Source organism: Monodon monoceros, unplaced genomic scaffold (assembly GCF_005190385.1).
Source record: "Monodon monoceros isolate NGI ecotype Baffin Bay Population unplaced genomic scaffold, NGI_Narwhal_1 Super_Scaffold_6, whole genome shotgun sequence".
NCBI classification, from domain to species: domain Eukaryota; kingdom Metazoa; phylum Chordata; class Mammalia; order Artiodactyla; family Monodontidae; genus Monodon; species Monodon monoceros.
Window position 1 is genome coordinate 12,530,863 of NW_021703783.1, and position 14,313 is coordinate 12,545,175.

General features: G+C 39.3%; 1 protein-coding gene across 3 annotated transcripts in view; it reads left to right on the top strand.

Moving 5' to 3' along the window:
- Positions 1-7,898: 7,898 nt before the first annotated feature.
- MGST1 (microsomal glutathione S-transferase 1) overlaps positions 7,899-14,313 on the top strand; it is a 21,012-nt gene continuing 14,597 nt past the window's right edge. Inside the window, exon 1 of one of the 3 annotated variants that reach the window (XM_029205306.1) lies at positions 7,899-8,037. The gene's annotated coding sequence lies outside the window, so the exon portion shown is untranslated. Of the gene's footprint in view, positions 8,038-8,492; positions 8,567-14,313 lie in introns of those variants that run through there. The other 2 variants (XM_029205304.1, XM_029205305.1) reach the window with 2 other exon arrangements.

Genomic DNA, 14,313 nt, shown 5'->3' on the forward strand with positions numbered 1-14,313 from the left:
CTCTAAGTCGTCGCAAAGCACCAAGCTGATCTCCCTGTGCCATGCAGCTGCTTCCCACTAGCTATCTATTTTACATTTGGTAGTGTATATATGTCCATGCCACTCTCTCACTTCATCCCAGCTTACCCTTCCCCACCCCCCGTGTCCTCAAGTCCGTTCTCTATGTCTGCATCTTTATTCCTGCCCCGCCACTAGGTTCATCAGTACCATATTTTTTTGATTCCATATATATGCGTTAGCATATGGCATTTGTTTTTCTCTTTCTGACTTACTTCACTCTGTATGACAGACTCTAGGTCCATCCACCTCACTACAAATAACTCAATTTCGTTTCTTTTTATGGCTGCGTAATTTTCCATTGTATATATGTGCCATAACTTCTTTACCCACTCATCTGTCGATGGACATTTAGGTTGCTTCCATGTCCTGGCTATTGTAAATAGTGCTGCAGTGAACATTGTGGTACATGTCTCTTTTCTGAATTATGGTTTTCTTAAATGCCCCAACCAAAAGATACAGACTGGCTGAATGGATACAAAAACAAGACCCATATATATGCTGTCTACAAGAGACCCACTTCAGACCTAGGGACACATACAGACTGAAAGTGAAGGGATGGAAAAAGATGTTCCAAGCAAATGGAAATCAAAAGAAAGCTGGAGTAGCAATACTAGTATCAGATAAAAAAGGTATTAAAATAAAGACTGTTACAAGAGATAAGGAAGGGCACTGTTGGTGGAAATCATTGTTTCTTACGTTCTACCACAAGTTTCTAGAAGAGTGGATTGATCACAGTTGTGCGTCAACAGGCAGTGCTGGGTAGGCTATACTAGTAGGGAAAGGCTAAAATTGGAGAATCCAGTTTAAAAATTCTGGTGTTATTTCTGTGGTTACTGGAAAGGTATCCTCTGAAGGGAACCTGAGATAATTCTCCAATTCTACTATAGCCTGGATGAGGTATTTCTTTTGTTCTGGGCAATTTATTATTTCCCATTTGGTTTTCCACCTAGGAAGGGAGTATTTTGTAAAGAAGATATGACTATCTGATCAGTGGAAAGGAACAACTCTCCTTTTTTACCTAATAAATTAAATTCTGATTTATAAATCAGCAATAATAAATCTAGTAGTATGAATTAATTTTGGAGAGACTGAACACTTGTCTGGGCCAATAAAAAGGAAATATTTAAAATATTTTAATATTAAGTTAAATACTTAAATGTAAAATAAAGACAGAGGCATCTGTGTGGCATCTTAGCCATGTTCCCACCCTCCCCTTTATTTTATTTATTTATTTAATAAATTTATTTATTCGTTCATTTATTTATTGATTTAGGCTGTGTAGGGTCTTTGTTGCTGTGCGTGGGCTTTCTCTAGTTGTGGTGAGCGGGGGCTACTCTTCGTTGCAATGCACGGTTCTTACTGCGGTGGCTTCTCATTGTGGAGCACGGGCTCTAGGCACGCGGGCTTCAGTAGTTGTGACACACAGGCTTCAGTAGCTGTGGCTTGTGGGCTCCAGAGCGCAGGCTCAGTAGTTGTAGCACACGGGCTTAGTTGCTCCGCGGCATGTGGGATCTTCCCAGATGAGGGCTTGAACCCATGTGCCCTGCATTGGCAAGCGGATTCTTAACCACTGCGCCACCAAGGAAGTCCCTCCCTTTTACTTTTTAATTGCCATATGCCATTTCAAGGTCATTAATGTCTGTTCTTCGGTTTCCTAATCTATGCAAGGAAGCTAATACTTGTTCTAAAGTGTTCTTTTAAGAAGCAAATTATCAGTAGAAGAAAAGACAGAGAGAAAAAAACTGAGGTGTTATAAAATTTTAAAGGGATTACAAGTTAACTTTATAAACAGAAATTGTTTGGCCCTTTGTTCCTGATAGACCATACCTGGTTGTACTGAAAAGGTATAAGACATTTAATTTATATAAAATGTATGCCCCTGTCTATGAATGTTTACTGTCACATGCTCCATTCTTGAGCTTTGTACAATGTTGAGAAATATTTGAATTAGATTTATGTTATTTCTAGGATAAAAAATTTTAGTGGGTGTAAATTGATAACTCCATAAAAGTTCTCTGGAATAATTGGAAAGATGTGCACCCAAGATGAACCAAATCAGATGTTCTCAGTTCAGGGCAAATTGTTCTCTGCTCACCCTAAAACCAGTCCTTCTTAAAAACATTTAATAACCTCAGTGCCTGGAGTCTCCCTTTCCTACCACTCATGCCATACCTCAGCCCTGCTTGAAAATTTGTACTGTTGCTACCACTGATATATCTGTTCTAGAAAGAAACAGGCTTTCGTTTCCAGGACTGTCAAATCAGGAGCTTTCACGAGAACACAAGGATTCACTCTATTATTGCACATCATAGAACTCATGCCTGTAGCTTGAAAACAGAAGTCTTTGGTGTAGGCATTTGCTTGTTTGACAGTTCTGTTCTAAATTTTGAAACTCGTGGTACTGTAAAGTGCCTGTCTGACGATGGTGTACCAGCGCTTAGTCATGCAAAATAATTATTGTTCACGGTTCCTTAGCTGAAGTCAATAGCTCCGTGCAAAACACAACATAATGCAGAGATCTAAAGTTACTAAATCAAAACTGAGAAAAAGAAGAATTTTAAGCAGGCTTGGCAGAAAAAAATAGGTTCTACGAGATTTGCCAAGTGATTTCTCTCAGCATACGGAAGGCTCTAATATTTTTAAAAGAACCCCCATGATAGAAACCATGGTAACTTTTATTAGTATGTCCTGGTGATTGTTGTCAGTTAACTTGCATGACGTCAAAAACACGAAAGCAATTTTGGAGATAGCAAATGGTGCCTACTGCTTGTTTCCTAAACTTGAAATAATATTTTCAGGTTTGCTTCTGTCAATTCAGTGTTTGAATATCTACATCCAGTATATCATCTACACTGAAGGGCTTGATTAAATTAACCTAAGTGTGTATAGGACTGAATTTTTGTGGCTGGAGTGTTGGGATGCCTACCCTGGACCCATAGTAGGGCCTGTGAATCAGTATAGTGGTGCATGCAGGAAAAGTGAACATCAGTCCTACAAACGAAGAGTTATCTCTCCATGTTGCCCGAAACATTTGCCGGAGAATCTTGGCAAGATTAGGTATTGCTGCTTGAATGCAAGGGATGATGTCCTTCTTAACCCCCAGCAGACAATTGAGCTTAAGAGTATCCCTTTTCTGGGAATAACAAACAGCAATATCTATCGTTTCCTTAGAAGAGGGAAAAACACAGAAAATAAATGTGTTTGGCACATTTTGGCACAAATTGGCACAAATTGGCACAAATTCCTGTATGGCACAGGAATTTCACAGACTCTGCCATAATATATTTACCTTCAACACTTTCAATCCAGTATTAAGACAATTGTTAGAGATGGATATGTAATTATTTTAGACTTAGCTCATGGCCACTTTCCACAGAGTTCATGAGTTTTTAAAAAATAATCTGTTATTGAGGTTTAATTAGTATACAGTGAACTGCACAGATTTTAAGTATACAGTTCAATGGTTTTGACAAATGTATACTTGCATGTAACTAATATCCTGAACATTTTCATCACTCCAGAAAGTTTTCTTATGCTCCTTTCCAGCTAATTATCACCCTTATCCCACTAGAAACAACCACGTTTCTCATTGCTGTTATCATAGATTAGTTTGCCTGTTTTTGAACTTCATATAAATGAATCATAGAGTATATACTCCTTTGCGTCTCATTTTTTTTTACTTGACATAGTGTTGAGACTTAGTCATGTTACTGTGTGTATCTGTAGTTTATTATTATTTTTAAATTGTGCTGTAGGTAGTGTTTTTGTGTGTATATACCACAATTTGTTTTCCCATTCTTCTGCTGATGGACGTTTAGGTTTTCCCAGTTTTGGGCAATTGCATATAAAGCAGCAAAGAAATTCTTAAACAATCCTTTTCGTGTCTAAATGTCCTCTTTTCCCTTGAGTTATTCCTCAGAGTGGAAATGTTGGATTATAGCCTAGGTCTAAGTTTATCTTTATAAGAACCTACAAGACAGTTTTCCTAGTGTGGGTATCCCATTTTTTTACTCTCACAGGCAACATGTGAGAATCCCATTTGCTTCACACCCTTGTCAGTATTTGATCTTGTCTGTGTTTTCAATTCTTGCCATCCTAATGTTTGGGAAGAAATATCTCATTGTGATGGATATTTATAACTTTAATTCAATTATATTATGAGGAAGGAGCAAAAAGTAAAAATATCAATGAACAAAGTAACAAGTCAAAAAGAGAGCTATAGAATAATACAAAGATATTTGAAGGAAGGAAGGAAGTAAAAGAGGGAAGCATAAAGTAATGAAACATGAAATAAACATTTAATAGAAAGGATCACAAAGCCAAAAATTGACCAGGAAAGAAGAGAAAGCACAAATAAATTCTATTATGAATAAAATGGGACCCTAACTACTGATGCAGCAAACGTTAGAAAGATGAGGAAAACATTATAATAACCTCATAGTAATAAACTGCTTAGAAAATATAACTTTCCAAAACTGACCCGCAAAGAAAAAGACTGAATTCTCTTCAATAACCATTTAAAAATCTGGACTGTTAGTTAAAAAAAAATCCTACCCAAAGGGAAACATGAGGTCCAGAGGGCTTTACAGGTAAACTCTATAGAATAGTCAAGAAACAGATTATCCAAACCTTTATACAAACTCTTAAAATAATAGAAGAAGGGTGAACACTGCCCAACACACTCTGTGAGGCTGGTATAACTTGATACCAAAACTAGACAAGGACAGTATAAAAAACCAGAAAACTACAGGCTACTGTATACTACATCCATGAACCAAGATGCAAACTCCAAACCAAAATTAACAGCAAAGTGAACCCAGCAATATACTAAAAAACTAAAGCTTCATGGCTAACTTAGGTTTATCTCAAAATGTAATCAAAATCGTGATCAGGAATTGTTCATGAAACTACAACGAAAGGGCTAAGGATAGCCAAGACTCTCCTCAAAAACTAGCTGAAAAGACTTGTCTTACTAATTATGTAATTAATAATTAAGACAGTGCATTGGTTCAGTGATAGAAAAATAGAGCTAAGGAATAAAACAGTGAGCCCCGAAAGGGACCCATGTGAGTATCTCATTGTTATCTGACTGCATATCTCTGAAGACTAATGCCACTGGACACCTTTGCATGTGCTTCTTAACCATTCAGATATGTTCTTTTGTGAAGTGTCTGTTCACATCTTTTGCATACTTTTTCTATTTTTAATTATATATTTTGTCTCCTAATTATTGTTATAGGTATTCTTTGTATATTTTGCATACAAGTTCTTTGTTAGATAAACGTATTGAGAATATTTTCTCCCAGACTGTAGTTTGCCTATTCACCTTCTTAATGATGTCTTTTGATGAGCAGAATTCTTAATTTTGATAAAGTCCAATTTATCATTTTTTTTCTCTTACGGATAATGCTTTTTGTGTCTGGCCTAAGAAATCTTTGCCTACTCCAAGGTCATGAAGATATTTTCCTATGTTTTGTTGTAGAAGGTTTATAGTGTTAGCCTTTAGGTCTATGATCCACTTTGAATTATTTTTGTGTATGGTGTGAGCTGGGGGTTGAAGTTCCTTTTTTTTCCATATGGCTCTCCGTTTGTTCCAGCTCCATGCATTGAAAACTTTCCTTTCTCTATTGCATTGCTTTGGAACCTTTGCTGAAAATCAGTTGACCAACTGAGTGTGCGTGATTCTATTCTGTTCTTTTGACCCACTTGTTTATCCTAAACCTTTACCACATTCTCTTGATTAGCTTCATGAGTTTTATCATTTTTTTTTTAGTCCTGTTCCTCTCATTGTGGCTTCTTTTAACTCTAGCAGGTATGAGGTTCATATTTTGTTTCAGAAGTTAGTACAATTTCCGAACTCCTCTGGATCTCAGTATCTATAAAATAGGAAAAATAAGAACTCCCTTATAGGGTTTTTTGGGAGAGATAAACAATCTAGAATACCTTTAAAAAGTATAGTATAATTCTAAAATAATATTTGTATGTTTAGAATGTTACTTATTTTTATTTCACTTTTTGCTTCCCTTTATCTTAAGACACGTTCTCACATATGTTTACTGAAATCTCCAAGAAGGGTCTGTACCCTTAGTTTCAGATTTGTGGGGGCATCTGTTCTACGGATTTAGAGAAAAAAACAAAGATCTAAGAAAATTAAAAGGAGTGAGGGGCACCTGATTCCTTCCCACTTTACCGGAAACCTAGTCTAGTGGTGATAGCAATCCTTTCTGACATTTCTCATTTGTCTGTTTTTTAAAAGGCAAGATCGGCTAGATTTCTAATGCTTTGTTCTTCCAGATCTTTCTGATTTGATCTTCATTTTCTTTGTTGTAGCAGCTACATTTTGCTGAATGACCCTTGCTCTTCCCACCCCAAATCAGTGACCTTTTAAACTGTTTTAATATTTACTGTGGAATTACTTGTCCTGAACTTTGGCTCGAGTTTCCCTGAAAGATTTCATTATAGGCTTAAAATGGAGGGTTCCAAGTTTGTACCCTTACCTTTACCCAAACTAAAACAAGCTGAAAAAATAACTCTTTCTCCTCCTTACTCATCTAAGAGCATACAACAAAGATGAGCAGAAATCTAAATTTTTTCATAACCTTTTCCCTGTTACTGCTCTAGATCATACCCCAGTTATCATTCTCATTGCTAAATTGAAATCTTTTCATCCTTAAGTTTAGTGGCAACTTCTTTTTTCCGGCTTTTGTGTCTACCTGATTGTAAACTCCTTGAGCACAATTATTTGATGTTATTTATCTTAGTTTTGGATTTTAGCATCAAACCAAGTGCCTTGCATTCACAACGTAACTGTCTCCTAAATTCATTCATTATAGGCAAGTGCTGATTATTGTACCAAAGACAGTTTCATATATATAACAGACAGGCAATAATTGTACATGGTTTATGGAGAGCAGGAATCCAGTATTTATTCATTGATTGATTAATAGTTTGAAGTCATTTTATAATTAGAGCATCAGATGAGTTTGGTGCTCCTTTCTTTTCAAAAACCTGTTAGAACCACTCAACTGGAATTCTGTATATCAATTATTTAAATAATAGCTCACTGTACCTTTTTCTGTAAATTTATCCACAAGATTAGAGCTGTATTACCTCATAATAAACGAAAAGAGTCTTTTAAATACTTGTAGTACTAAAATCCCTTGGCAGGAATTCAGAATTATCTCACATTCTGCCCTATTCCAGTCAGTGTCACAGCCAGGTTCCAGTGTACATTACCAAGATAGGAGAATAAATATATGTAGTTTTCAAAAGACACAGACAATGAAAACGAAGACTAACGTCTGCTGATGCTAGATTTTCCGATACTTCTACTGATATGCTTCTATAGAAACTGTTCTCAGGCCTGTGATTAATTGCTGTTTCCTAGAGCAAACTGGTAAATCTTACTTCCTTTTTTGGTAGAATATGGATTTGTCCATCAAATCTTAGCTAGTCCTGGAGGCACCCTTTAAAGTCTAAAGGAGGTAAAATTAGGACAAAAAAAGGAAGTACACCACACATAGCAGGTGGTAAATGGGTGAGAAGTATGACCAAGTGAGAAGTAACGTAGATGGAAAGCATAAGTCCTTAAACATGTTTACATAAAGCCATGGAAGTTAGATCCATAAGTACTGTTGTGGGTACTAGGAAGCTTGGAAATATCCTTAATCCAGATATTGGTGTTAGAATAACTACACCTTCTAACCCTAGCATTCTTGAAAGTCCCTGCAAAAAACCATACTAAACTGATTGTGTAATGAATTGTGTAATGAACTGTAATGATCCAGCTTAAGCTCCTCCAGTTCCATTTTGGACTCTGAACAGCAGGGGACAGAATGAGGAGGCAAATTGTCTAGGATCACGGATTTGGAAGACTGGAAGACTATAGGTGATCTTCACCAAATGTTACATTGTGTCAGTGCCAGCCTTTCGAGGAAGCTTTGCCACAAGAGCAGGGAAAAAGAAGTTCAACAAAAGGTAATTGATTTATCAAAGACTTCTAATCAGCGTCCCCCCAGCCCCCGAGATTTGAATATTCTCTAAAGCTTTCAAAGCTTTCAACATTGAGATCTTTTAAAATTGTTTGCGGCTACATAAAAGTCGGCCTCCTTTCCCTCCTTCCCCACGCCCAAACTTGATGTGTCCCAATACAACGGCTAACGTCCCGAGGCGCTGCGGAGGGGAAATGGCCTTTCGGGAGGAGACTTTGCGCCGGCGCCAAAAAGAAGGGTTCAGAGAGGAGAACCGGTGGGCGGGGGTTACTCCAGGGGGAGAAAAATCAGGCGATTTAGGGGAGGGCCTTGGCGAGGTTGGAAGTCGTGCTTTCGGCGCCCGAGAGCAAGTTCCGAGGAAATTAACCAGAGAGGGCGTGGCGCCTGCCTCCCACCCGCCCGCCCTCGCAATGAAAGTCACCGAGCGCCTGCGCGACGCGCCTCTGGGACCAGGTCGCTGTCTTTCTCCTGCTCGGATTCACAGTACGTGCCCGGGAGGGGTGTGTAAGCGGCGGGTAAGGAGAGGGAGGCGGCGGGAAGGGGACCGGGGTGGCAGGTGTAGGCTTGAGGGTCTCTGCCGACCTGAAGCTTCTTTGTTCCGTGTAGCTGCTATATGTTTGCTTTTCAGTCCATCACTTTTAAAAGGGAGTTTCATTCCTGTCCCCCTTGCAGGTGAATTGTCAAGCCCCAGGACTAAAACTTGAGAGAATAAGTCTTTTTGCGTTTAAGTGATGATTGACCCACTTTGTATTCTCAGACCAAGGTAGCATCCACTTTGAAAGGGCCCCCTTGAACTTTTGGGGAATAAAAAGTACGTGCAAGTAATAGTAATCTAGAAAGTGGCTGCAGTTGAAGCAACTTCTGTTCATCCTAAGGGTGTAAAATCCTGCAGCGGCTCTGAGTTCAAGGGCAAACTGGCCTTTGTACCTCCTGAAAGACAGGACTTGCTTCTCTTGGTTTGCTTTGATAAGCCAGAGAAACATTAGCAAAGTTAAAAAATAATAATAATTAACAAAGTGGAGGAGGACACGAATTAGACCCTATTAGATGAATTGGAGATTGTTAGAGTCTGCTGACTGGAACCCTGGGAGGATTCTCAGCCCCCCGGTCTGGAGGCGAAAGCCACGTGGAAGGAGTAAAGGAGAAAGGAAGCCTTCTTTGGGGGTTCAGGCCTCAGCTGTTACTGCTGTTGCTGGACTGGGGTGGTGGGGACCAGGGTGCATGCAGATTCCATCTCCCTGCTTCCTTTGAAATAGTCCCAAGGCCTCTTAGTAGTCCGGGCACCACATTTATTTTCTCCTTTTTCCTCTGCCTGTTTACTCTCCAAGAACGTGCCAGTTGGGCTGTAATCAAACATTGTTGAATGGCCTTGGAAACTTCTCCAGGTCTCCAGCTAACAGGCTTTAACCCAGTCTAGCCCAGTGTCCTCAGATCCCTAGCCTGCTATGAAAACTAGACACACCTTTTGCATCCCCTGGGAGTTAGGCTGGTATTGAGTTTTACTGTCTTCTGCTTTTTCCAAAATAAGAGGCCTATGTGTGTTGACCACCTTTGTTCATCTTGAAAAATGGCAAATCGGTCCAGATTTGAATATTACTCTCTGTGGCAGACAAGGACATTTTTTCTGAGGGTTTGTTTGAGAGTGGAGTTTCTTAAACGCTGAGTCCAGAAAAGGTCAGCATAGGCCCCTGGTAACGGCCTCCCCCCCCCCCCCCCCCCCCGAGCCAGAAGCATTTTCCTCCCAACACCTGGGCCCTGAAACTTGGAGGCCTTGTCTGCAGTCACCTCAGTCTATTCAGTAAATTCTAGAACTCATAAACAGCAATGAGACCACTGAATTATCTTTTTTCTTTGTCTCATGGGTACTATTCTGTTGCTTTAAAAAGTCTAAAATTGCAGAGTCATGGCCATGGGAATGCGTGCTCACATACTGTGTGTTGCACAATATTGACGTAGAAAGGCTGCTATAGATAAGAGAACTTTGCTCTTTTTGGCTAACAGCCTATAAAGAGAAGAGGAATATTTCTCAGTTGGTAGTATCTATCACTCAACTGTGATAGATACTAAGGGAGCAGGGGTGGGATTCTGTGGGGTGCGGGGGACAAGACAGGAAGGGGATTTGACAGAAGGAGGCCCCCAGAAGGCCAGAGAAGTCTAGAATGTTTAGCCTTGATGGTAGATAGCCCACAAGTTCAACACTTGAGAAAACTGGGTTCCAGTCTTGGGCCCTCCACTGTGAATTTGGGTCAATTACTCATTCTAGCTCTCTGGGCCTCAGTTTCCTTATATGTTAAAAGTAGAGACAGATATTTGCTCTGAGTACCTTAGAGTTCTCCAAATTCTCAAGTGAGATAATGTGATGGCTTTTGAAAAGTCTAAAATTGTATCCTCAGTGCCTAGAACAGCACTTATTTATTTACCAAATACTTGTATAGCACTTACTGGGTCCCACTGCCTTTCTGAGCACTTTATACTTTATTCACTTAATGCTCACAAGAGTCCTGTGAGGTAGGAAGTATTATTAACCTCATTTTTACAGGTAAGGTAAATTAATTGCAGTGGGTAAGTGGCAGAGTTGCATCCACCCGGACCACAGTCTAGTTGCACAGTCTGTGTGAGCTCGACACATAGCTCTTTGTCCTTTGTAAAGGCATCACCTTCACATTAGGGGACTGAGCCCCCCTCTCTGGCGATATAGGTACAGATATTCTCCACTGTGCCAACTAATGCTGGACAATAAAAGGAACAATACACTGTCCAAATAGAATACATCGTTGGAATCATTTATTTTCTATAACTCATCACCAAGTTTCATGTTTTGCTCTGCTTCCTTTTCTTAGATTATTTCTACTGCGCTCCTAGACTACTCAAATCACTGAACACTTTACCGTCTGAAGTATTATTACTACTATACTGCTCTCCTCCCTCCTGGTGACCTTTCATGTACAAAGTTTCCAGTAACTATTTTTAGAGTGCAGTGCCCAGGCATGATACAGGTTCAAGGCAACTTACTGACAAATTAGCTTCAAAAAAGAAAGTCTAGATCAGCACCACCTAATTTTGTGCTTTAAATGACCCCTATTTCTTAATGCCTTATCTTTAACTCTCCTCACCCCACCCTCAGATGTGCTGGGAGTGGACCATGTTGATCCTGAGAGGCGATTTGTGGACCCATAGTGTGTGATACCAGAAGCTCCCAAAAGCCACAGACTTGAGCTAAGGCACATTTTGGTGATTGAGAAACTCTCTGTGTAAAGGACACTTCGTGTGTTGTTCACATTTAGAGAAAAAGCCTCCCATTGACCTTTGCCTCCAACTGCTCATGTCTTTGTGTTGTTTTCCCACCAACAGGTCTGGAAGTCTTCTACTTTTTCTCTATCCTTTCTATACCCATTTTCACTGAGAGAAAACCATCCTCTGGTTGCTAAATACACTTCATTCTGAGAACATTGGTGGGGAGGTACAGAAACTGTTTGACTTTTAAAATGATGGTTGAATAGTAGCATTTCCTACTTGATAAACTTTTCTTAAATTTAAAAAAAATTAACACCTCTGCTGTGTTTCTTCATTATCTCTGTCCAGAGGCATAGGACTTAGGGCTTCCTTATTAAGCTAATTACTCTACCTGCGTACTGAAGGAGAGTGCAGTTTATTCATGACACCCCCCCCCCCCCATACTAGAACAGGAGCAGATACATTAAATGTTGCTAAAAGTATTATTTTGCACTGAGAAACGTCAACTGAAAAAAACACATAACGTGAGAGCTGGGAGTTCAGCTTTAGTTGGGGCTTTCTGAGGACTGTAGCTCTTGAGGAGGTGCGGGTATCAGTATATATATGATTTTGCTGAAGGGGGTATGTGCAATCAAACACACATCTTAGTAGAAGTTTGCTGCTGGTTATGAGGAACAGGTGTCTCCACTAATGATGTTAGTGCTTTTCTAGGTATGAGAAGATGCAAAAAATTGGGCTCATAAAAATTTCTCCTGAAAATATCTAACTCTCTGAAGGCGTCTTCTGCCACTTTTCCCCAGAGCACACACAGTGCCTCATTCCTGACCTGCCCTGAACTCCTTTCAGGGTGTGTTAAAGGTCAGCGACGGCATTGGCTAGTGACCTCCTGCTTGTAGAATCAGATGGTGAGTGCTATTTTTAGTTGGCAGAATCTATCTAACATACTTGCTTTCAAGACTACTGACTGGTGGAGGTGGGTTAATTTGCTACTGTGTGTGTGTGTGTGTGTGTATTTAAACTAAATACGGTTGACCCTTGAACAATGCGGGGGGTTGGGGGCCCAGCCTTCCACGCAGTCGAAAATCCACGTATGACTTACAGTCGCCCCCTTCTTATACTCGGTTCCTCTGTATCCATGGTTCTGCATCTTCAGATTGAACCAGCTGCTAATTGTTTAACATGCTGGTATTTAGTATTGAAAAAATCCAAATATAAGTGGACCCACACAGTACAAACCCGTGTTATTCAGGGGTCAACTGTACATTTCTATTTGTCTGAATCCAAGGAGTATATTTTTAGTCTACCTTTTAAAATAGGAGTTGCTTAGGAAGCTTTGGGTTTTTTATTTGCAAAATGGGAGTAATACTTAACTTGTAGCATAACTGGAAAAGGAAGGAAGATAACAGATGGAAGGGGTGCCAGCGCTGCCAGCTGCAGGGTAGGCACTCAGTCAGTGTTAGTTGAATCAGAATTAAGCAGTTTGCAGTCTCTTGAAGGAGACAGTGCAGTGTGGTTGGTATACAAGACCTGGGTTTGTGTCCCAGCATGGCCACTAAGTATCTCAAATTTCCATTTCATTCATCTGTAGAATAGATATACTTATGAGAATTATAATTTTATGGTTATGAAAATTATGTAAGGCAATGCACATAAAGTACGTGGTATAATTGGATGTGTAGCCAAGTCTTATAAAATTAAATATACATGTATTATATATGTGATTTATGTCCCATTCAACAGTAACATACAGACAACTGCATGACCGGTAGCAGAGTATAGAAAGATATGTAGGTTTACAGATTATTGGTAGATAGAATGATCACTCTAGGTTGCATGCAGGAGTCGAGTTTTAAAGGCAGGAACAGATATGGTCTACAGGAGACAACGCTCCGTGCTAAGCCTGAAAAATAGCGTTTAAGCTTGGGTATGAGAAAAGATATTTGTTTATGTAGAAGACATAGAAGATGTAGGTAGTGGGGCTGATAATAGAACAGAGGAGGTTAAAAAGAATGACTCTCAGATAGTGTGGAATTTCAGCTTTACCCTAAGTTTCTATCCACTTGGACTTCAGCATCACCCGTGTGTGCCTCTGTCTCCTTCCTGAGCACTTTCCCGGTTATACTTCCGACACCAGACTCAGGGCGTTACCTTCAGTTTACTCCTGACTGCTTTTAGGTGGAAGTAAATATGGAATGTGAAGTGACCTGAAGACTTACGTAAAGTTAATCCTCCTCCCCTTGTGCCTTCTACAAAAGCATCATAAATGCCAATTTTTCACCTTGCATTTGCAAGCCTGTTATTTTATGTTTCCATTATCCTGCTTCACCCTCTTCATGTGTGTTGATGTGAATGATGACCATGGTCTTGATGGCAGCGATGATTGTGATCAGGAGATCATAAACTTTATTGAGGGTTTTCATGGGCCAGGCACTGTGCGAGGTATGTTCCACATGTTATCTCAATTAAATCCTGACAACAACCCACTAAGTTAGGAGGTATTACTATTGCTATCTTATAAATGAAGAAATTCAGTTTCACAGAGGCTAAGTCTCTCAACCAAGGTTAATAGCAAAATGGTGTGACTGGAATTAGAATCCTGGATTCTGAGATCTTGAATATGACTGAAAGGACAAAAGGCTGTTAAGTTGGGTTTGTAAAGGAGGACATATGTTAGAACTTAAGCATTTCTAATCAAACATTGATGATACTAAATACTATGTACATAGTTTGATGTTTCTGAAGAGATCCATGGATTCTGTTTTTGTGTGTGTCCAACTTGTGGCTCGTCTTGATGCAAAAATATGATTTTATTTCTATCTTTAGAGCAGTTCACCTGTTTATTTTTGCTTGTAATACCCCCTGCATTTTCATTTTCACTCAGTACTTGTTTGATGCCTTCAAGCTTAATGATATAGAACTAGAAAAAAACATAATAGTATTCATTTTGGCATTAAACCTAACATTATTTCTTCTTCAAATAACCCAAGATATCTTTTTTTTTTTTTTTTTTTTTTTTTTTTTTTTTTTT